The 24,766-nt window shown below is 39.7% G+C and overlaps 1 protein-coding gene across 2 annotated transcripts in view; it reads left to right on the top strand.

Moving 5' to 3' along the window:
* Window positions 1-1,622: 1,622 nt before the first annotated feature.
* HS3ST1 (heparan sulfate-glucosamine 3-sulfotransferase 1) overlaps window positions 1,623-24,766 on the top strand; it is a 90,224-nt gene continuing 67,080 nt past the window's right edge. Inside the window, exon 1 of one of the 2 annotated variants that reach the window (XM_083365088.1) lies at window positions 1,623-1,834. The gene's annotated coding sequence lies outside the window, so the exon portion shown is untranslated. The other variant, XM_083365090.1, reaches the window with a different exon arrangement.

Raw genomic sequence — 24,766 nt, 5'->3', positions numbered from 1 at the left:
ATTGCGACTACTGCGTCGGGCTTGAATATTCGCTTGCCGCTGGAACCGTTGAACGGAGTGGCATTTCTTTCCGAGTTAAATCGCAAAAAAAAAAATAATAATAAAAAAATCAGAAGGCTGTGAAAGACCCCCGCACATCGCAAGGGTCGGTCTGGCAGCTGCACCACCCCGCAGTGGCGTAGCGTGGGTTGTCAGCACCCGGGCAAGACAAGTAATTTGCACCCCCTAACCCGTGGATTTTAGCACTCGAGTCTCTTCCACTAGATTAGTTAAAGAAACCCTTACCCCCCTAAGCACGTGTATTGTTTGTTATGAAAATACTGATGTAATTAAAGTAAAATGCATCTAATGCGCCCCCCCCAGATGTTGCACCCGGTGCGGCCAGACCCCCCTGCACCCCCCACGCTACGCCACTGCCACCCCGAAAGGTTCTCTTGATTTTTTTTTTAGCCTGTCACCACCCGGGAGCTAAACCCTTTTGGTCTACAGAGGAACACGCAGCGGGTCCCCAACTTCTGACGCCGGCGCCACGACGCGAGTTGCTCTCGCGTTTTGTTTTGTTGGTTTTTTTTTTTAAAAAAAGACTGCACGTAAGACAGGGGTCTTCAAACTTGGCCCTTTTATGACTTGTGGACTTCAACTCCCAGAATTCCTCAGCCAGCTCAGGGCTCTTCAAACTTGGCCCTTTTATGACTTGTGGACTTCAACTCCCAGAATTCCTCAGCCAGCTCAGGGGTCTTCAAACTTGGCCCTTTGATGACTTGTGGACTTCAACTCCCGGAATTCCTCAGCCAGCTCAGGGGTCTTCAAACTTGGCCCTTTGATGACTTGTGGACTTCAACTCCCAGAATTCCTCAGGCAGCTCAGGGGTCTTCAAACTTGGCCCTTTGATGACTTGTGGACTTCAACTCCCAGAATCCCTCAGCCAGCTCAGGGGTCTTCAAACTTGGCCCTTTGATGACTTGTGGACTTCAACTCCCAGAATCCCTCAGCCAGCTCAGGGGTCTTCAAACTTGGCCCTTTTATGACTTGTGGACTTCAACTCCCAGAATTCCTCAGCCAGCTTTGCTGGCTGAGGAATTCTGGGAGTTGAAGTCCACAAGTCATAAAAGGGCCAAGTTTGAAGACCCCTGACGTAAGAACGAGTTTTTCCCACCCCGCCTTGAGTTTTTCTACCCTTTTCTCCGGCCGCGGCGCTTGCCCAGCTCCTCACGCTCCCCTTGCGCTTCGTCAGCTTTTCCCCGCCGGCCAGGACGCCTCAGCTCGGGGATTGGAACCACCCTTTTCTTTCTTTTTTCCTTCTTTCTTCCTCTCCCGCTTTTCCCCCTTTGGGGGTGAAGCTTGGACCCCGCCGCCGCCGCGCGCCAAAGCGGCGGCCTCGCGTGCGACAGGCTGCGCCGCCATCTCCCCCTCCTCTTCCTCCCTCAGGCGTTGTCCGGGGACGCTCCCCGCAACTGAGCGAGGAGGGCAGGAGCCGGCGCGCCTACCTGCCCGCCTTTCAGCTCGAGCGCGGGCTGCCGAGGAAGTCACCTGCTCCCCAAGCTCCACCCCCTTTGGCAGCCCGGCCCCGCGGGGGGGGGAGGCAAAGGAGACAGGAGCGGCGAGTCGCCCTCTGGCATAGACGGCTCTTCTCGGCTCCGCTCCGTCCCTCCCTCCCGCCGCGCGCCCAGGCGAAGAAGGGCTGGCGCGCGAAGTCATGCATCCATTCGCGAAGTCGGCGCGCGGCAGTTGTTGCAGCGGGGGGCCCGGCTGGCGTTCCTCCGAGCTCCCCTCCGCTTGGCTTTCGCTGGTTCTGGTCCCTGGGACTGACGAATGAATCATGAGGTGGCTGCTGGTAAGGCATTATTGATCTGGGGCAGACGGCACCGCAGCCTTCTGCCTTCTCACGGTAGGGGTGAAGCGGGCGGGAGAGCGCGACCTGCTTTTCCTGGCCAGCTCCGGGACCCGCCGCCGACCCCAGCTTTGCCCGCTTTGCCCGCCAGCCCCTCGGGTCCTGCAGCAGAAGAACCGCGCTTTTCCATGGCTCCTGAGGAGGTAACCCCCCCAAAAAACGCGAAGTGGTTTGTTTTGGCTAGCGAGCCGCTTCTCTCTTCCGGGAGAAAGCAAAGAGAGAGAGAGAGAAAGAGAGAGAGAGAGAAAAAGAGAGAAAGAGAGAGAGAGAGAGAAAGAAAGAGAGAGAGAGAGAGAGAGAGAGAGAGAGAGAGAGAGAGAGAGAAAAGCTCGGATGTTAAAATTAGGGAGCTGGGGTTAAGAATACTTTTCCTCGGGCTGGTATCGGGGCGGAGTGTTTTTTTCCACAGAGCTTTGAACGCCGTTAGCCTTGGGAAGTGAAGTCCACGTGTAATCTGGTGCGCGTCTGAATGTTATGTCCCCGAAGTTCCTCAGCGACGCGCTGCAGCGCCTCAAAGCTCTCCTCGCCTCCTGCCTAAGATTCTACGTGCTGAGTTGGAACTCCTCTCAGCGGAGGCTTCAGGAAAACATTGCTGACTTAAAAAAAATAAAATAAAAATAAGAGGCCGTTGGCAAGAGGGAGAGCTATGAAATATTAAAAGCAGCTAATGCATTGATTTCATTTTTTCTTGCCCAAAAATGAACACTTGCAGATTAATTTGCGTACTTAACATTACCTTTGAAGAGAGAGAGAGAGCAGTGCCAAATTCATTTTCTCCCCCCCTTCCCCGATGCACTGCATTTAAATTTGCCTTAGAGAAAGACTTGAGTCACTTAAGTTGCCATCAGCTGGAAGATCACTAATTTACAATAAGTGGCAGCTATTTATTGCGTGGGAGGGGGCTGCCTTTTGAAATCTAGAGGTAATTCACTTCTGTTGCATCATTTCTTACAAGTCAACTGCCCCTGGGTTGAGTAGTAGTCACATGTCCTGATCTGGAAGATTGGCTGATATCACTGATTACTGAGAGGAAAAAAAACTCTGCATGTGCTTAGATGTACTCTGCTTGTTGCTTCAAATTGTTCCAGGGCTGAGTCCATCGTTATACAGATTCTGGAACTGAGCAAGGTCCATATGAACCCCTAATGCTCATTACGCTAGCTAATATTGCATAAATTCTTAGAGCAAAATTTGTTTAACCTTAAAATAAAGGAGTGGCCACCATTATTTAGTTTACTTGTGATTTTTTTTACCCCCACTAGGAATTATAGCCACATAACCTGTCTGGAAAGTATAATGACTAACAACTTTGGGATCAATTTAATAAAGCTGTCCTGTGGTTTGACCTAATACTTCAGTCCTAGGAATACAGTAGTAGGTCATATCCCTTAATGCGTGTTTAAAATCATTTTTGGTAATTTAGTTTGTAGTGGGGCTAAAATTACTGCAATTGAGTTCATCTTCTTTGTGTGGACACCCAGAGTAGCTAAACTTTTTAAATCTAGCTTTCTGACTTCATTGTTTGTGAAAATCTGATTTTGTAATGTGCAAATATTGAGAAAGGGAGGAATGAGTGGAACTGAAAACCAGCTAAGATACATTTTCAAAGAATAATCTATTTAACTGAGCAATCTGCATAGTAGTATGGGTGAACCATAGATAGGATCAGTGGTGGGATTCAAATATGTGAGCAACCGGTTCTCTGTGTGGATGCCGCTTCTGGAAGTCCATTCTGGGCCTGGGCAACAAAAATTTAGCTACCGGTTCTGCCAAAGTGGTGCAAACCATGCTGAATGCCAGCACTGGATAGGATCTGATAGATTTGCAAGTGCTTTTTTTAATCGCTCGGTGAGGGTACTTGGAATCCTGAACAGGAGCCGCACAATAGTTCCCTCTTAGTCTGAATGAACCTGTTGGAGTGAAGAATGCTTGGGTGAAAATCCCCAGTCAGAACTATCATTCTGCAACTAATTCTTGGATTTTAGAATCCAGGGAAATAGATCCCACAAAATCTGAAACGCCTCAAAAGTAATCCAATGCCTTTAAATAATCTTGTTTAAAATTGTCTTAAATGCATATCGTTCAAGTTATTTGTCTTAATGACTGCTATTTATTCGGTGACTGAAAGTTTTCTCCTTGTTTATGAAATCAACTATGGCTGTGAAACAAAGGCAGCAGTTCTTTGTGGGACAGAGAAACCATCCTGTCAGGTTAAGTTAAAAAACAATTCTGATATATTACTTTATGTTGCAGTCATTTATCGTTCTTGAAGGAGAACCATAAAGTGTTCATCTATTAAAAATTTACCAGAATATGCTTGTGTAATTGTTCCTAATTTCAGGAGGCTGTTCACATTTAGAAGACTAGTACTATAACCAATTGCACTCGCTTTTTTTAATTCTGTGAACCATATCATTAGTAAACATAGAAAGGATTGAAATGGGTTTGGTGTTTACTGTGCTGTGACAAACCCTCTATTTAATTCGTGGCTGCCTAGCAGAAGCATCTAACCAACCTTAACTGATCTTAAGCAGCTAAATAGGGCCAGATCTGATTAGTACTTTCATGGGAGATTAAAAGTTGCATCTGAAGGTTGTGGGCTAAACTGGAAAGTCGAAGAAAACATTTTGTAATAAGGCAATAGCAAACCACTTAAATCTTGTTGACAAGGAAACTACACAGACCTGTTCATGAACTTGGTGAGTCAAACTTGACCGTCTTTTAGTTAGCTCCAACTACAAAGGCATGTACAGTTTGCTGATAGTTCCTATGTTGCCATTGATGATAATAGCAAAATATATGCCTAACCTACCGTTTCCCATTAAAAAAATCTCAGAGCCTATAAAGTACTCTGCTTGTAGTTTTTGTGTTGTCAATTGAATTGAGACTGGACAGCCGCTTGTCAGAAATGGTAAAGGGTCTCCTGCTTGAGCAGGGGGTTGGACTAGATGACCTCCAAGCTCCCTTCCAACTCTGTTATTCTGTTTTGTTCTGAATTAAAATTCACCTGAGATTTATTTCAAAGGGACAAATGGCAACTCTGTTCTTCTCCCTACCCCACTCCCCCCACCATCTCCATTATTTATTTTATTCTTATTTCAATTCTTACGTGTTAATTTATGGTTGTGACTCTTGCTCTCCAGAAGCACTGCTGAATTCCTGATTGCCTTTTAATTTAATCCAAACAGTATGACACTCTTACATTTTCTTCCAGGACTCTTATGTCAGGATAGGAATTATGAAAATAAGGATCTGCTATAACTAATATTAAGTCTAGCAGTAAGAAAACTTCTAATTTGGTTCTGTGTACTTTTACTGATTTCCCAGTTTGTAGGTTACTTTACAATTAATCCATCTAATAAAATTCCCCTGATTCCAAGATTTGAACAATCATGTCATTAGAATATTGGTTTACTCCAGGTTTCTATGTACTTTGCTATGATTCACGCCCATAAAAACCTCATAGGAAATGAGGGTTATTAACTTCATATTTATGTGTTTAATTTTACTACTGGAAAGGAAGTTTTGAAGATAGACTTTCTCCAGAACTGGAGCCTGTAACAGTATTAATGACTTCTTTACTAACATTCTAAGGTGATATTAGTAACAGTTTGTTACTATGGTTTTGTTATTTGCTTTTGGATTCTAGAATATTAGCATTAATATTTATTTATTTATTTATTTATTTATTTATTTATTTATTAATTAAATTTTTATACCGCCCTTCTCCCGAAGGACTCAGGGCGGTGTACAGGGCTATACATATTAAAAATGAAGTACAAAAGTTAAAAAACAATATAACCTGGTAACACACTTTGAGTTAAAACTAAGAAACCTGGTTTTGACTTCTGTTAAACCTGCTATATTAGGGGTGTCAAACTGCTGGCCTGTGGGCCGGTTGCATCATGTGGAGGCTGCGCCCACCCAGCTCCGGCAATGCAAAAAAAGTCACGCTATGTCGCGTCATGTCACATGACACAGCACGTTTGACACTCATGCTCTATAGTTGGTATAAGGAATAACCTAACAATTGGTCTAAAGTTTTTAGTCCAACTTCTAAATATGCCAATCGGTGTTATTTCCAGGGAAACATTTTTGTTGTAAAGTTTGTTGTGTGCTGTTAATAAACACTCAACTTCATCTCACAATAATTCAGAGCACATGAGATATAATAGGCGTGAGATTTATGGTTTGTCAGTTTTAATGATGTGTCTTGTTTGGCATTATTGCATTTCACACTTTTAATGAGTCAGAAATTTATTGCAAAGGCACATCCTTTATGTTCATAAATGAGACCGATCCCTCATCAAGGGCACAGTTTTCATTTTGCCTCTGCTCAACTTTTTGTTTTTTTATGAATTGATCAAAAAACAAAATGCAACATATTCTAACGAATGTAAGATCCCTCCGAGATTCCTATTTATATTTATAATATATGTTATATATTGAAAGTTCTTGGAACAAGTTGAATTGCACTTGGAATATATCACATTGTACCTTTCTTCCTATGCTTTATAACACCTTCCCTTTCTTTGCTGATCTCCCTGCCCTAGCATCTGGAATACAATATGTTCAGTAAAGTTTGCTTTGTTTTGTTTTTTTTAAAGATCAGAAGTCATTCATTTCTTGCCTTTTAGGGAAACATAGAGTGACAGAACTTCAGACCTTTCAAGTTACAGAAATTTGCTACAAATTGGAATGTTCTTTGATTATTCTGTCACTCATATCAATGCAGAAAACAGTATATGAAGAGTTATGCTAAAACTTCAAAATGGAGGAAATTTGGACTGAATTTGGAATATCTAATGGTACATCAAATGCCCCAAACTGAAGTGAGAAATTGATGAGAGCTTCAAAGGGTTGGCTCACTGCAAAAACTACAATATTCTTTCCAAATTTTCATAGAGAAATGGAGCCAGTTGATTGACAGGCTGACCTTCTCATCACTGGCAATATTTTTTCAGGTGCATTCTGAATCATAGAGACCTATTTCAAATGGCTATAGAAAACCACTAGAAGATTTCACTAAATCATAATAATTGCCAAGATGAACACTGTATTAGGTTGTTAAGAACCATGCTCAAATCAAAATTCTTTATTAAACCATTGGTCTCCTAACAACTATAATGTAATTGTCTTAAAAAGAATCTCAACATCTCTGCTCCTGTTTTGTAATTTACAGATTTCTTATCCAAATGAACCAATTTGTGCAATTTTCATTGAAGTATTCTGTTAAACAGCGTTTGTGGAAGAGAAAGTGATTTAATTAAATCTTTTTGGCCTTTCAAATACTAGCTTTATATCAGAATTTGTATAAAACATAGTAGGGCTTATCTCCACAAGTGAGACAGCTATTCATGGACATTTCATCTAATTATTTTCCAAACAAAGCAACAGTGCAGACATTTTTCTAAAATAAAAAGCAAAACCCATAGAAGCTTGATTCCAAAAATCCTGCATTTGTTTCTGTCAGTTTGATGGTTTTCATTGCCTCAGACATATTTATTGTATCTTAAAATATGATTCTATTTTTTGAAATTTCAACTGTTCATGATTTTCCCATTCGCATTAAGGGGAAGCTTGAATCTTGGTTAGAGTGGGTAATAACTATCCAAGTTGAAATTGGACATTTATTATTCTAATTTATATCCTCTTTTTCTGCCCACAGACCACTCAAGTTGGCAACTATGCAAACTATCTAATTGGGTCCCAAACTAAATTTCTGTGGTCTGTGCATATTCCTATTAGAATTATCATTCTGGTAGCTTATATGATTTTATTTTGCTACCCTAATTAGTTAATGTCCTACATTACTGTGTCATAAATGAAGCTGTCGAATTTAGGTGTTTGTGGATTTTTATTCTTCTTTTCTTCCTTTCTGCTTTCTCACTGTGCTAGTCGGGTTTCTGGATACATATATTCCTTTTATTTTATTGCTCAATCTGTACCAATACTTTGCTGTAACTCAATGTGCCCAGTGCTTAATGAGGTGAGTCAAGACAGTCCCATCTGGTTTTTTAGCTCTTGTAACAGGATGAAATTGTTTGTCTCTGTAAATCTTAAAAGCACAGTGTTATATGATTCCTACTGACACATGGTTTAAAAGGAGCTGAGCCAGGCATAAGTGTCTTCAATATTGCATAATATATTAAAAATTAGATGTTTTTCTTTTGATGACTACTAGTCCATATTAGTGATTCTGAATATATATACCAGACATGTCAAACACAAGGCCCGGGGGCCAGATCCGGCCCGCGAAGTGGTTTCATGCGGCCCACGAAGCCATCCTGGAAACAGTGAGGGAACGGCCCCCACTGCCTTGGCCCTGGCCCAGAGACCCTCCTTCTGCCAGAGACCCTCAGATCTGTCCCACTCCTGCCCAGGCCCCCATAGGCACCCTTGATGCGAACGATGTAGAGCTGGCCACGCCCACCCAGTAGGCCATACACACTTTAGCCACACCCACCCAGTAGGCCACGCCCACCCAGGCCACACCCATCTGGCCCCCTGAGGGCAACCGCAATGCTGATGTGGCCCTCAATGAAATTGAGTTTGACACCCCTGGTATATACTCTTCCTTTCTTATTCAATTGAATATTATTCACCAATACTTGATACAATAAATTATACAATACTGTGTTTAGAGATTAAGATGTCAGAAATATATTTTTGCAGGGTTCAATGCAACTGTACATTTTTAAAGAATTGTGTGCACAGAATCTTATTAGGTGGCATCATCAATCTTCAGACTGCAAACCTGACAGTTCATGTTTGCTAAGCTGAGCTATTTGCTCTTTAATGACCTTCTTCTCTGAGATTTAACTCACGAAACAAAGTGAATTTGTTGCAGTGGCAGACATTTCCTTCAAAATATATTAAATCTGTGACCATGTTACTTTTACAAAGTGTTTATTTGTAGGCCTTGTACATAGAATAGGGAAAGCACGAAACTTGCAATGTAGTGAATTAACAACACAGAATACAATATCTAGGCACCTGTTAATATAAATTCATTTTTATAAATATTTGATAGAAAAAGTAGCATCAAACTGGGAGGAGACAAACACGTGTATGGTATTGGAAGGAGAACAGTATAAAACTATAATCAGTATTAATAATGCAATATATAAGACACAGCTTCAGAATTTTTAGGCTGGTTCTCTGGACGGTATCTTTGGAGACTTGAATCGGTTACTTTCTGGGTTTATTACTGATTAAAGAATGTTTGTAAACATTTATCCACTTTTTGAAGTAGAATTTGTTGATTTTCAGTAATACAAGTTTTACATAGCTATTTTTCCTATTTTTATGTTTTGTTAAGAATAATCAAATACTGAAACAATTTGTCATGCTGATTTCAGCAACTCTGCATACTATCTTGAGAATCAGGAAAGTGTGGGGGGAAAATCATTATAGGTAGTCCTCAACTTATGACTGTAATGGAACCTGCCCATCACAGCTATAAACTGTGAAGGTCATAAATTGGGACTTTCACATGACCAGCCCAATTTTACAACCTCTTTGGCAGCTGTAGTTAAGCCAATGTGGACTTAAAGCAGCTATTATGGTTGTGAAGTGAACATTGCTGTTGTTAAGTGAACTTTTATAAAAAAACTGGAAGTAAATTTTGGTGTTTAGAAAAAAGCATTATAAAATTGATGTGACCATCAGACACTTCAAACTGCCATAACAGTGGGCTGGTTACTCAACATACAGTCACATAACTGCGGGGTGTGTGTGTCAGTGTCAGAACTTTAGAATTAGTCATAAATATCCCCAGGGAAGTCCATCATAAGTTTGAACGGTTGCTAGTCATAAATCAAAGACTGCTTGTAATATTAATAAAGGAGCAAATTGAAAAATAGCACTAAAGTAGTGGATTGATTTCACCTTGTGGTTCAGATATCCTCTGGTCCCTTGAAGTTTTTGTTCAATTGGTCCTTTGAAACCTATTTTTGTGGGATGAAAGCAAATGAAGTTAAGGAGGAAAATTGGAAATTGTATCATAGAAATATTTGTTAGGTGTATAAGGAGAGATCTGTAATGAAGTTAAGGTTTAAGAGACAACACTGAAAAATGGAGGATGAAAAGGCAGAAGTAAATTATTCTGAATCTTGGAATATTCTCTTTTTTGCCATTTTTACTGTTATAAAATTGATAATTATTGTGGAAATATTCTACAATATTTCTCAAGTTTCTTAGTTCCATGAAAATAATTAGCAGGACTGCTTGCTAGCAAGAATTTGCTACTGCTCTTTTAATAGCTGTTTTCAAAAATATACTTACTGCATCTGTTTATTATCTTGTCTTCATGGAGTCATGTTATGACTTTGATAGACTTGTGAACAAATATTGGTGCAATACAATAACTTATATGAATTTTTGTTTTGAGTCCTTAGGAAAAAAGGGATGGATATTGTAGTATCATTATAGGAAATCAGTAAACTTTAAATTCTGAATAATGGCCTGCAATCTGTAGAAAGAAACATAATGGTGATGGAGAGGGGGTATCTATTGCCTTTAAGTTCCCCTAAAATGTCGAAGAGTTTATGGATTGTTTTATACATAACTTTTTTAAAAAATACAGTTGCAGTATTTAGTAAAATTTTCATATTAGTGAATTAAAAACTTTTCATTTAAAACACTGCCCCAGATTATTTTTAAAAAAACAAATACTGAAAATGTCATTTGCAGATGTTTGCTAGAGTTGTCACTACTTTCACCTCTATCAGTGTATTTGTATAAACTTTTCACTTGCCTTCTCTGTAATATAAAAACTTTTTTAAATTTAAAATTTTTAAAAAATCATGTGAGTTGTAGAAATTGTTAAGGCTTTTCTAACATATTTCAGTTTGTCTTTTACTGAACTAGAATTGTGATCTCATAACTGAACATGAGGAATGTTTTCCTAACCTTTTTTCTATCAGTTTTGAGTTTCTTTACTATTTTAAAAAAAATCTTTATATTAATCTGTTATAACAACAGATTTATGCAGAAGAAAAACCAACACATTATTCAAAAAGAAAGCCTAAAGAGTAGGATTTCTTGAAAAGCCTTTCCCAGCATGGTACACTCTTGATAGTTAAAATCCTGGCTGAAATTCTGAGGGTTGTTGACTTTTGCATTCCAGGAGGCATTAGATAAATTAAATCTCTTTCAGTCTGATTAAAAAAATGAGCTAGTGCATCAATTGATCCATTTGTTTCCAGGCCTTGAAGGATAATCCAAAATGATTTCTTGTCTTTCTTGGCAATGTTTTTGTGGCTGGATAGTACAAAGTTCGGATTTCTAAAACCTGTAAAGATGCAATAGTGAATTTATAGTTAATAGTGTGGTTATGCTTTTTGGCATTTGGTTGGGTTAAAGACAAAGTAGGTATGTTTACCCTACTGCAGAGGTCCACAACCTTTTGGGCACCAGGGACCAGTTCCATGGAGAGAGGTTTTTCTGCGGACCAGAGGGTGGATGATTTTGTGTGTTTCCTACATCCCGCAGATGGGGCTTTGCTTGTTTGTGCGGACCGGTTGCTGGCATGCTGCAGCCCGGTACTGGTCTACGGACCAGGGGTTGGGGACCCCTGCCCTAGTGGAAGCTTAACATACTTACTTTATATTATCTTTTATGTAAAATAAATTGCATGGAGGAAAAATGCTGCTGAGTATCAGTGGCACACACTTGATGAATATTTTTTGGGAAACCCCTAGTTGTTCAAGGGTTATGTGTGGGCCTTGACATTTCCTAAGGTGGCGCAGTGGCTCAGCGGTTAAGATGCTGGGCTTCTCGGCTGAAAAGCTGGCAACCCAGGTTCGAGGCCTGGGTTCCATGTAACAGGGTGAGCTCCCATCCTCATCCCAGCTCCTGCTAACCTAGCAGTTTGAAAGCATGCAAATGCAAGTAGATAAATAGGCATCACTTCGGTGGGAAGGTAACAGCGCTCTGTGACGTCATGCTGGCCACATGGCCACAGAAATATCTTCAAACAGCACTGGGTCAATAGCCTTGAAACAGAGATGAGCACCACCACCCTGTAGTTGGCAACAACTAGTAAAATCCACAGGGACTCTTTACCTTTGATATTTCCTAACAATTTCAAGAGTCCAGATGTACTCTGAAGAAATGAAGATGGAAGATTGCTGTGATCATCATGGCTGGGTTTTTTTTTTTGTAAATTGGAAGTCCTTGCGGTTCTGACAAAATCATCTAAGAATATCTTGTTGAAAAGGAAGCTTAAGATTCCATTCAGATGTGTTCAGATAAACAGATGTATGTAATTTACCCCTCCAATGGGTTCTTACTTCCTCAAATATGCTATTTTTAAAAAAGTAATATATAATTGTAGTATCCCAAAATCCTAGAAGAAAAATAAGGCCCATTTGTGGTTGCAATATTGGACAGACATCAGGAAAACCCGTGTTCAAGTCTGTCGTCATCCATTGAAGTTTATTAAGTGTTTTTTGGGATGCTGTTTTGGGAGAAAATGTGAGGAAAGGGGCATTATGCATGTTGCAGTATGCATTCCTGGAGGAATAGTAGCAAGATCTAGCTAAATCTAGCAAAAACAATTTGAAATAAAAATTATATGAAATTATATGAAACTTTTAATAAATTTAAAGTAGATATTGGATTTTTCTATCACTGTATTTTCTTTCCAATTCCAAAAGAAAGCACTGCATTTAAGAGGTTCTGACAAACTGTTTTGGGCCAGTTACAAAACCCAGAATGATGAAAGAAAATAGAGATGGAGAATGTACCGTAAGTCAAAATGCTCCATTTCCTTTTCACAGCTTCTACCACAGAACACCTCTTTCCCTTCGTTTAGCCACCCATTCCTTCCCTTTCTACACTCAGCCACTTTCCCCAGTGGGGAAAAACATCCCCTACCATTTCATCCCATCACTAACCGACTTCCCAGCCCATTTCCCCCCCTCCTTTAGCTACTAAACTTGGATTTTCTTCACTTCCTCCACTTATTCTGCCTATGACAAGTAGCCCCATTTCATTCTGTGCATGGAGCAAATCCAACTTACTTTGTTCTGCTGGGTTTGAGTTTAGGCATCTGCTATTCTGTGCATGGAATAGTTTGGCCAAGAACATTTTGCACATCCCTATATTCTTCATATCAAAATCATGATGTTGAAATGCCAAGGGGAAGAACAAATAACCTCTGAATGTTTGCTCTGTGTAGCAGACAAGCCTCTTTGGAACCTTGAAACATACAGAATTTTGGGAAAATAGCTGTGCGGTTGTCAATAGTGACAATCAAGGCTGAATAGAAATATCCCTAACAGTTTAGAACAAAGTAATTGCTAGTTTTTGATCTTTATCTTTATTTTGCCAAACTAGAAAAATGTAATCTTCTTTAAAAGATCATTTGAAGGCATCTTGACAATGCTTCTTTTGATAAAAGAACAATATCTTTTTTCATTCTGTTTATTGAACAGAGGTATCTGGTTATATATATAGAACAGTTACCTTGGCTGAGATTATTGGTTCCAAGTCCTTGGCACAGATTTGAACAGCTAGGCATTCCCAAAAGTTAAGCCTATGAGGAAAAAAACATAGAGAAAGCCAGTGAGGAATTATGAGATATTTTAACACTATTTTCACAAACCACATATATTTCAAGCAAGAAAAAACTTTTCTGTACCTTTGTTTTCTGCTCTCAGGTAATTTGGGCCCGTCCCCCTCCCCCAGTCGAATTTACCTCACAGAGTTTCTGCTTACTGTTTTGGAAGAAATAGGAAGAACTGCTGTGGTCAGGTAGTCCTCAGCTTATAGTAGTAATGGAGCCTTCCCATCATGGTCTTAAGTCATGATAGTTGTAAATGGATCAGTCGCATGAGTGACCTGTTTTTCCAACTTTTTCTGCAGCAGTTATTAAGCAAACACTGTGGTTGTAAAGCGGCCATTACAGTTGTTAAGCAAACCAGTGGTTCACTTTTGGTGCAGTTTTCCAAGAAACAAAAGTAAATGCCAGTGTTTTGCAAAACCATCATAAAACATGCTCACATGACCATGGGACCCTGCAAAGTGTCATAAATGTGGCCCAGTTGCTGAGCTTCTGAAGTTCAGCCGTGCAACCTTGGAGGGATTCTGACTATTGTAACTTCAAATCCAGGTTGTAATTAGCCTCCAGGTAGGCCCACCATAACTTCAAATGGTCGCTAAGCAACTGGTCATAAGTCAAGGAGTACCTGAATCAAATAAATAAAGAAATGCAAATAGGAATACAGGCTTTGCTTTGTTACTCGTAAATAATCTGTATTCTTCTTTTCTTGGAAGTAGGCTTCCTTTGGGAAGAACAGTGGTATATGATATTATACATACATACATACATACATACATACATATATATATATGTATGTATGTATGTATGCGTGTGTGTGTGTGTGTAAATTTTTTGGATTGCTAACGAAGAACTAAAGGGAGACTGATATAGCTATTTCAAACTTATTTGTTCTCATCAGTCAACCACACCCTTCTGAGATTCGAACCTGGGCTGATTGCACATTAGGCAGTTGTTTTAACCTCTAGGCCACAGGCTCTTTCTCACTTTTTCAGCTGCATCGGGGAGGGAAGAGACAGGGGAGATATGTCTTGAGTATTTTGAACACCTTGTCGGCCCAAATACAGGCCAAATCTTTTTGCCTGTATCAGCCCAGTCAGTTTTCCCCTATTATGGAAGAAGTTGGTCTGAAAGAAAGCAACGTGGCCATTATGCTTCCATGCCCAAGGGAGACTTGAACCCAGGCCATTTACTCTCAGTTCAAAACCCCAACCATTATACCATACTGACTCACAGAGTATCAACTTTTGCTTACATCAGAGGACAGAAGTTTACTGATCACAGCCATTGTACATATTGCATTCTGATCCATTGTAATAGTTTGCTTATTGTAGGAAAGCCCAGAATGTTGGCTCATACTGATGTACAGATATATGTGCATTGAAATAGAACTTCCTTTGGTTGTGTGAACCAAACTGTCAAATCCTCTGAAGCAGGACTTACTTTTGTTACCTTTTGCAACAGCAGGATGTTTGAATGTGTTACATAAGTAAATATATCATTTGAACAAGTGCTTAACCTAGTAAATTAAAGGAAGCGGCTTGTATTTCTGTTCTGTGCCTGGTCATTGTGTAAGTAATGTTATGTGGCATTTTCATATGTTGTATATGAAGCAGGCGACACATTTGCCTTTGAGTATGAAAACTTTTCATTGCAGGCAACAATGGCAGGCTTACAACATTGTTGGCATTATGGGGAATTGAATCGGTTGGTCAATTCTTACATTCCTGCTGTGTCTGGAAAAGTAAAAGATCAATGATGCTCAGCTCAGCCTCATTTGAAATTTCCATCTTGGGGCCCCCAGGCATATTTTGAAGGCTTAAGGAAAGATTTATTTCTCATTGAGATGCAGACATATTTATGAGAACTACTGTCTGTATTCCTGGCAAGTGAAGCAGTGAGATCTAGTGGTGCAACAAAGCCAGGTTTTGATATTTGAAAGGAGAAGGAATCAAATGGAAGCTTTTACAAATATTCTCATGAATCTTGTTCAGAATTATACAGAAACTCACTGAGTTGGACATTCAGTACCTAGCATTCTGGCCCATAAATAGAAGAACATAAAAAGTTAGGTTGTTTTTTTTTTTAACAAAATGAGATAGCTCAGAAAGAGGGGAGAAACAAATAAAAGGAAGTCTGACCTTCATGAATCTTTTGGACAAGAATTTTGTTTTCTCCCATTTTTAGCAAACCATTCTTAAAACTACTTACCGTATATACTTGAGTATAAGCCGACTCGAGTATAAGCCGAGACCCCCATTTTCACCCCCCAAAACTGGAAAAAGTTGTTGACTCGAGTATAAGCCGATCCGCCGTTCTGCAAGCCTCTGCCGCCAGCAGAGGCTCGATCCGCCATTTTGCAAGCCTGAATACACAGGAATACCCTGTGTGGCCACGGCTCTCGGGGAAGCCCTGGCTGTCCGCTTCCTCGCTCCACGCTGCCATTCGGGGCCCGCGCGTTCCCCGGGCAAATCGCGGCGCCCAGCAGGTGAGGAAACACGCCCGCTCCAGTCGCCCACCCTTCCCTCAGGAGACGCGAAGCAAGTGACCGCCCGGAGCTTACCAAGGACTTGTGCGCGGCCGAGGCTTCGGTGCTTCCAGGATCGCGCGCACCTCTCCCAAGCCGCCGCCGTCCGGAGACCTGCCGAAGTTTGGGGAGGTTTGGGGAGGTGCGCGCGCACCTCCCCAAACCTCCCCAAACTTCGGCAGGTCTCCGGACGGCGGTGGCTTGGGAGAGGTGCGCGCGATCCCGGAAGCACCAAAGCCTCAGCCGCGCACAAGTCCTCGGTAAGTTTTTTTTGTTGACTGGAGTATAAGCCGAAGTGGAATTTTTCAGCCCAAAAAGTGGGCTGAAAAATTCGGCTTATACTCAAGTATATACTTAGCTGGTTGCTTTTTCACCACAGCACATACCTTTTCCAGGGAAAATTGGGGTGCAGGAAGCCGTTCTATCTGCTTTTTACTTCCATAATTCACTTGTTTTCCAGTCCTGTTTTCCAGTTTTCATACAAATGAGAAGAAAAAAAAACCCCATCAGCAGTCAGAGGGAATAACCAGGAAGAATGAGAAAGGCTAGTAAGGTAGAAATTCACAGGAGCTTTTCTCTAGTGGCACCCCAGTTAAGAAACTACAACCCAAAGAGATCAGATTAATTTTCTCTCTTACTTTAGAAATAATGGAATATTTGAGATTGTAATAGTACTAAATAATCTCTGCCTTCTCATTTCAATGTAACTTGCAGTTTATTATTTTTGTGACACTGTTTTTGTTCATGCAACTTTATGATGGATGAGTTGTTATTATCTATGAATTGTATATTTTTGCAAGTATCTAGTATGTGGACAAATGATTTATAATTTTAATTAAATAAAATATGAATCTTCTGTCTTTGTTGACCTATTATTCATATGTATGTAATAGACATTACATTATAAACATGATGAGTAAAAGTACAAACAAGGATACTGACATTTTGGGGACAGCTGACTTAATTTTATGCAGCACTATTCTAATGGGATATCAATTTTCCAAATTTCTATGCAGCCAGCAGATTTTCCACAGTTTGGAAGACAAAACCTTATTTCACCTATTCATATCAAATCTATTATTATGCTGTACTGCATAAATATTTTTCTTTTCCTGAGTTGATATTCTGAGTTTGTATCAATAAAGAGCTTATATCTCCTAAGTTATGGAACATGAACATCACGTTGGCTTGCAAAGGAATCCCTAGATTAGGGATGATACCTTATATGAGCATTCTTGGAGTAAAATTGCCTCAAATGACCTTTTCATTAGTAGGGAATGCTGTGTGTGATTCAGATACAACTAAGGCTGTTAATATCACCTACAAGTTGATACGTAACCTGCAAGTTCTACATTTTGCTCAAAAATTTAATATGAAAAACTCAAAACAACCCAAAGTATGATGGGCACTGGAGATTAATAGATATGGACCCATCTAGTGATAAGCATGGCACAACAAAGGTTGCTGTTAGGAATGTAAGAGAATATGAAATAATAAATTAAACACAATGTGTAATACAATTTTTGTGAAAGTTATGAGAAAGGGAAATAATGTAGTAGATCTAAATGAGTGTGCCGTTAGCTAAGGAGGAAAGAAAAAAGACCAGAACATTTCCTTTCCAGCAACCAGCGCCCAGATAAGCAGGAATGAAAATTAAACAATCAGTCAAGCAGGAAACAATACCAAGGAGAAAAATCACACCCTCCCCAACTCTGGCATGACAAGCTTCTTTGTATAAATAGACAGCAAACCACACACTCACTAGGAGTGATCTAATGAGTAATGAAACATCTACAAGCAAACAGCCAAGCTCAGAGAGCACCAAGGACTCCACAGTTCAGCCCTGAGCTATATATATATATTCTTCTATTAGATCTAAATGAAAATGGCTTGATCTTGTGGTTGGGGAATTGAAGGAGTAAATTTAATTATGAATGAAAAGCTAAAATATGTCAAAAAAAATATGAATTACCATAATCGTGATTGCTATTTGGTACGTACAAAAGTAAGAATTCATAGGGTAGTGATAGGTACATGATATGCTTGATTGAATGGTGATAATGGAAGAACTAGCAATGAGTTTTTAGAAAAATTATGCATGATTCTGAATAAAGTTATCCCAGGAGAAAATTATTCTGCTAGGTGACATGAACTGATGGATGGTGATGAGATATTACCAAAAAAAGTGTGTAGGTCATTCACACATTTAAAAATAAGAGGATGACTAGAGAATGTGTAGAGAGAGTTTCCTCCTTTAAATTTCTGGGAGTCTACCTCGGTGAAGATCTGACCTGGAAAGTTAACACAACTCAGGTGGCTAGAAAGGCCCAACAGAGGCTTCACTTTCTTCGGGTCTTGCGGAAGAACAGGTAGAACAACAGCTAATGACCCTCTTTTATCGGTCTACTATAGAGAGCGTCCTCTCCTATGGTATTGTGGTTTGGTATGCTGGTCTGACAGCCGTGGATAGGAAAGTATTACAGAGGGTGGTGAGCACAGCACAAGACATTGTGGGCTGTTCCCTGACACCACTGGATGACATCGCCAGGGCTCGTTGCCTTGGAAGAGTGAGGAAGATTCTCAGGGATGACTCACACCCTGGACGGTATCTCTTTACTCTCCTACCATCCGGTAGGAGATATAGGAATATAGCCAGCCGTACCAACAGGCTGAAAAATAGCTTTTATCCGTGGGCTGTTAGGCTTTTAAATGGGACATAATCTTATGCAGAATTGACTTGGGAGGCCGGTGTGTGGTATAGTTCACATAGTGTGTTGGGATGGAGAGTTTGTTGTCACTGTGTGTTGGGGGGAGAGAGCACGGGGGGGAGGCTCAGCTAATCTCAATGTACACATGTTGTACTTTGACAATAAAGGTTTATTATTATTATTATTATTATTATTATTATTATTATTTATTAGAATATCTCTTACAAAAAACCTCTGTATTTCAAATGCGTGTTTTAGGTAAAAATATACTCATATTTAATCTTTAAAAGAATGGATATAAATTTAAAAACATGACTGATTTTATTGTTTATGATGAAATATTGAGATAATTAGTTAAAAATTAATGAGAAGTTAGTGATGAGGATAATTTCTGAATATGCAGAAAACCATTTCTTCTTGGGAAAACATTAACATGGAAGAAAAAGTTAAAAAAAAGTAAAATTAGAATTATTATAAAAAAAGTGAAAAGGTCCAAATACTGTATAAACAGTACTAGAATGTAGAATAATCTCTCAACAGAATGAATAGACATAAGGGAAAGGATATGGAAGCTGCTTCAAACAGAAAGATATAAATCAGAATGTCACAGAAATGTGTGGAGTTACAAAAAAAAAAGTAATGGAAAATGGCAGAATGATAAAAGACTATGGAAGTATGAAAAGGTATTAAAAAGCATGATTTATGCAAAAAAAATGAGGATAAGAAAAATATATACTATGCACCTTAACCACTAAACCAAGAAGGAAAAAAGAATATTACCAAAGAATAAAGAATGGTTAAAACTAAAAGAGGCAGAAAAATGGAGCCAGTTTTGTCTAGTGCAGAGGTAGGCAACCTTGGCTCTTTTATGACTCATGGACTTCAACTCCCAGAATTCCTGAGCCAGCTGGCTCAGGAATTCTGGGAGTTGAAGTCCATGAGTTATAAAAGAGCCAAGGTTGCCTACTCCTGGTCTAGTGATTAAGGCTAGAAACTGGACGCCATGAGTTTAAGTCCCACCTTAGCCATGAAAGCCAGTTGGGTGACTTTGCAGGATCCAATCTGAGTCAGTCACCGGGATCAGAGGTTTGATCTTCTAAGCTTTCGGACTGGTGCTGGAGCCCATCCTCAGGGAAGTTTTCTGTCCAGAATAGGTGCACTGAGCTGTTCTATGATGGCTCCCTGCTTCTTCCAGAATGCTTGTGTGGATGTTAAGAGCATTTTAGTGGCAAATGTTGCATTTTTCTATGCACTAATGCCACTTTCTTGGTGGAAAACCCAAATGATTTGCAGTGATGTTAGATATGTTATATGATGCAATAAAGAGTATGGATCTGAAAATTTATTTGATTTTTATCCTGCCTTTATTATTATTTATAAATAACTCAAGGCAACAAAAATACCTAATACTCCTTCCTCTTCCTATTTTCCCCACAACAATAACCCTGTGAGGTAGGTTGGGCTGAGAGAGAGTGACTGGCTCAAAGTCACAGGTGGCACACAGAGCCCTCTCTGTGGGCACGCATGCTGTCGCCCTAGTCCTAGGGCAGACATGTCAAACACAAGGCCTGGGGGCCGAATCCGGCCCGCGAAGTGGTTTCATGTGGCCCGCGAAGCCATCCTGGAAACTGAGGGAACGGCCCCCACTGCCTTGGCCTTGGCCCAGAGACCCTTCTTCTGCCAGAGACCCTCAGATCTGTCCCACTCCTGCCCAGGCCCCCATAGGCACCCTTGATGCGAACGATGTAGAGCTGGCCACGCCTACCCAGTAGGCCATATGCACTCTAGCCACGCCCACCCAGTAGGCCACGCCCACCCTGGCCATACCCACCCGGCCCCTTGAGGGCAACCGCAATGCTGATGCGGCCCTCAATAAAATTGAGTTTGACACCCCTGTCCTAGGGCTTCAGCTGGGTTTTATAAAACCTTTTCACTTTAGGCCTCCGCCGCCGCGTGCAAAAATAAAAAGGGTTCAATCAAGAAGAGCCTTGGTGGAGCAGTGGGCTAATGCCTCCTTAAGTAACACCAGCTGCCTGCAATTAGTGCAGGTTCGCGTCCCACCAGGCTCAAGGTTGACTCAGCCTTCCATCCTTCCGAGGTAGGTAAAATGAGGACCCAGATTGTTGGGGGCAATTAAGCTGACTTTGTAATAATGCCGCTTGGGGTGTGTGTGAAAGCCCTAACAAGCAGGCATATACATAGAATGAAGGCTACTGCTAAGCTTGTAAGCCGCCCTGAGTCTTCGGAGAAGGGCGGGATATAAATATAATTTTTTTAAAAAAATCAATCAATTTCAACTTCTCGCGGGGGGAAAAAAAATCTCACAAAGTTGGAATTGATTGATTGAACTTTTTAGTTCCACCCACTCTGTTGTTACCACCGCAGCCACACCCACCCAATAGGCCACGCCCACCCAATGGGCCACGCCCACCCAATGGGCCACACCCACCCAGCACCCGACGGTACATAAGTGGGTTTTGGGTTGCAGTTTGGGCATTCGGTCTCTAAAAGGTTTGCCATCACTGGACTAGAAGCTGTATCTAAAGCAGTGTATGGGTGTGGTGGCAAGGATATTTTCTAAGGATAGGAAGTTATGGAGCACTTTTAGGTATGTTTTCTTTCCTTTCTTATATCTCAGTTCTTTTATGTCTTTGTTTCACTATTTCTTGTTTAATGTGCTCTCTATTCTAGTCCTTTCTCCCAAAGGAAATAGTCTGATGAGTATGAATGTGTATTTCTTTTTTTTCCCATTGGAATAAATCTTATTATTCACTGTATTTCAGAAAATATTGGCAAGTGTACTTACATTTTATTACAGATTTAAATATGTATACAATGCACAATTCCATGAATATCTAAACAATTTAATATGCAGTGAGGAAAAAAGGTTGTTTTTTTTTCTATTTCTGTTCTAATCGTATTTTCGGATGTTGTGTTAGGAAAACACTCCATGGTCCCTGAATGTCATTTTAGCAATCTGGCATCCAATACAGTCAAATCACTCAAAGAATCTAATACAGATATTTGATTCTTGCTTGCTATATTCGTGTGTGTTTAGCATATCTTCAATAGAAATAATTTAATGATATGCCATTGATAGCATAAGAAAACATCAAGGTTGAATACTCTTGACTTAAGAAAAAGAGAGTGAAGAAATGATCCAAATGCAGAAACTATGATAAAACAATAAACTTAAAAAAAAACAAATGCAGAAACTTGTTTTTTATTTGTTTCTGACTTTTTCTTGATGAGCTAACAATTTTAAATCTCATCAGAAGATAAGTATATTACAACTTTGGTTTCTGGACAGTTATAAAATGATATTGCATTTTCCTCATACCTACATAGTGATACACATGGGAAACTTTCTGATCTGCAGGGAATTGATCTACTTTGTTCCTCTAATAAAGCTGTTTCCTTTAATCAAATGAAAGTCAGTAGGGGTTTGGAAGTATCTAGCACAGTTTTATTTTGTCCAGGGAGATGAATACATTTTGTATTATCTCTTATCATGTGGTGCTAGGAAATCTAATAAAAATATTTGATTAAAAACAATATAATATATTATAAAGACTTCACTGAATCCCTTCCAGAAATTCAAGTATAGTTATTTATTTTTTAAAAGTAACCTATGGTAATAAGAGGTTAAGGTTAACATATTCTTGCTATTGCTAAGTTATAAAAGTACAACTTTGCTATAGGAATGGTAAACTCAAGGCAGTCTAATGGACTTATCTAGCAGCACTCAAATATATATACCTCAGGGGTGAAGGGGAAAGAAATACTTTTATATTAAGGAGAATAAAAATGTAAATCAAATTTGGAATCCTTCTCTATTCTTTTGCAGTCTTGTCACATATTTATAAACTACAGTGGTGTGAACATGCCGTACATCATAAGTGAATAACAGATTCATTCGATTTATCTAAAGCTATGTAAATATTTCATAATTCTGTTGTATCAGTAGGACAATTGTGAATTTTGAAAGTGTGTAGCTTTATTTTTACTTTACTACTTTTAATTGCTGAAATGCAATGAATTAATTACAAACTCAAGTCATACTAGCATCCTATCCAACAGCTAGATATTTTCACACTGAAGCTTGCCAGAGTGCCATTTCTGTAGGAATCGTTACACTGTGAGTTATTTAAAGAGGTTTATGTGTCCAGAGGTCCAAAAATGTAAAACAGTTTATATTTAAGACTAAGAATGTAAAGCCAATCAAATTTATCAAATTTCTATCCTGCCACAATCATGGCATTCTTGAAAATTGGAAATGTAATAATAATTAGCAATTTGGAGGGAATAGAACAAAAATAATTATTAAGGATAAACTTAATTACTCAAGATGCAGTGCCTATCAAACAAGAAGCTGTAATACTGTATAAGAATTAAGGACATTGTTCATTGAAAGACAAAGGGAAGGTTAGATTTTTATTCTTTTTTTCATAAACAAGATGGCAAACATACCAATATTCCTTTTTACTCCTATTTTCCCCACAACAATCCTGTGAGGTTGATTGGATTGAGAGTGATTGACCCAAAGTGACCCAGATAACTTTCATGTGTCAAGTGGGACTAGAACTAGGATTAGGATTAGAACATTAGAACTAGTTCAAAGAGTTGTTTCAATGGGGGTGGGAGCAGAAAGTTTTTAGAGTAACGTTTTATTTAATGGCAAAAAAAGAGAAGTAACTGGGAGAAAGGCATTGGATTTTCAAAGAAAGAAGCATGAAATAGGGAAAATTCAGAGGTTTACTTTATACAGTGTATACAGTGTCCAATTGTAGAATTAAAAAGAAAGAAAGAAACATGGAGATTCTTGGTGCAGTGAAGGATTTTGGAAGTTTCCTGCTATAAACAGAATGAGAGATTTAAAAGAAGTATCATTCACAAACCTACGTAAGTTAAGTGGGCACATATTATGCAGAAGTATCTTTTCAGGAGAAATAAATATTTCTGGATAACGCAGAGGAAAAAAGGTACGGTGGGCTAGGATTATAAATATTTCCTTTGCACCTTGTGCAAAGATTTCTGATCCTAAAAGACTGGTGTTCGATTGTTCCTCTTACAATTGGAAGGAAAATCAGCATTTCTTCTGAATGACTTCAATTAAAACTTCAGCTCCGAGTAGAGATAGAAATAACAAGCAAGCTTAGCAAGCGCAAGTTTATTCTGAAATTAACCAATCTAGTAAAAAAAAAAAAAAGAAGGCTAGGATTTCCTAGCCATTTGGTCCTGAAGCCAAGAGAAACCTATCTTGGAAGTACTGGGGCCAAGCAAACAAGAACAGACCATTTCTCAACACGTACTTAACAAAGACATTCCAAGGTAAGCAGATGAGTCATCGATACCTCTTTATGCTCCGCTCTGATTAACAAAAGGAATTGTCCAGGAAGAGTGTATGACGCTGATATCTGGGAGAACCCCACAGCTTTACTCATCTCCCACCTACAGCAATACAGGAACTGTAGTTTGGCAGCACAAATCAAAATTACTACACTGCAATGGGGGGGGAGGGGGAGAAAGAGAGAGAGAGAGACTCTCTGCTGCCATCTGGTGGCCATTTTTATTTTATTTTTTTTAAATTTATTTTTTATTTTAATTCCATTTATATCCCGCCCTTCTCCAAAGACTCAGGGCAGCTTACAAGCTTAGCAGTAGCCTTCATTCTATGTATATGCCTGCTTATTAGGGCTTTCACACACACACACACCAAGCGGCATTATTACAAAGTCAGCTTAATTGCCCCCAACAATCTGGGTCCTCATTTTACCTACCTCGGAAGGATGGAAGGCTGAGTCAACCTTGAGCCTGGTGGGACGCGAACCTGCACTAATTGCAGGCAGCTGGTGTTACTTAAGGAGGCATTAGCTCCACCAAGGCTCACATATAATCAATGTATTGAAAGTGTATATGGTATTTGGTGACAGCATTTTCTGTATTAAAATTTCAGGCAGGAAACACCATCTACCCCTGCATTTACAGCACTGTGTACTGACAGAATGGCTGTGCTCTGCCACTATAGTAAGAGTATACTTTGGGCACAGCAAGATTTAGGTTGACAGGAGCTC

The sequence above is a fragment of the Vipera ursinii genome, assembly GCF_947247035.1.
Source record: "Vipera ursinii genome assembly, chromosome: 5".
NCBI classification, from domain to species: domain Eukaryota; kingdom Metazoa; phylum Chordata; class Lepidosauria; order Squamata; family Viperidae; genus Vipera; species Vipera ursinii.
Note: the sequence above shows the minus strand (reverse complement) of the source record. Positions and strands in the feature narration are given on the sequence as shown.